This window comes from Tigriopus californicus, chromosome 10 (assembly GCF_007210705.1).
Source record: "Tigriopus californicus strain San Diego chromosome 10, Tcal_SD_v2.1, whole genome shotgun sequence".
NCBI classification, from domain to species: domain Eukaryota; kingdom Metazoa; phylum Arthropoda; class Copepoda; order Harpacticoida; family Harpacticidae; genus Tigriopus; species Tigriopus californicus.
The window spans coordinates 2,437,056-2,437,496 of NC_081449.1; the positions used below are offsets into that span (position 1 = coordinate 2,437,056).

Genomic DNA, 441 nt, shown 5'->3' on the forward strand with positions numbered 1-441 from the left:
AATATATTGTAGTTATGGGGAACAATTTGTTCTTTACGATTGAAGTCATTACAGTGGTGTCAGCAATTTGTTTCGACGGTTCAACAAATATTGTAAGCTTGTCGTTCTGAGCTTCAACAACTTTCATACAACTGCAAATTATACGTAGCAGACTTCTCAACACAATTTTCAACAGTTTAAAAAAACCCACTCGATCCATTGCCATCGATTAGTTGTGGAAATCCAACGCCAAATGATTTAGTAATTTGTTAGGAATATATATATCAAGAATAAATACTTGAATTAGGCATATACACATAAGAGTGCGATTGATCAAATTTGGTCTTTCTTTTTGCTGCAAAAGTGTTCCACATACATCTAACCAAAAAAATAATAATAAAAAAAGAACCAATACCATGTTAGCTTTGGCCCATCAATAACTCCAAGGTACAAGTGATTTTT

General features: G+C 32.7%; 1 protein-coding gene across 1 annotated transcript in view; it reads left to right on the top strand.

Annotated features, from left to right (window-relative positions):
- The window catches only part of LOC131889710 (calcitonin gene-related peptide type 1 receptor-like), a 25,483-nt gene that overhangs the window by 5,041 nt on the left and 20,001 nt on the right, over positions 1-441 (top strand). The gene's annotated exons all lie outside the window — the stretch shown is intronic.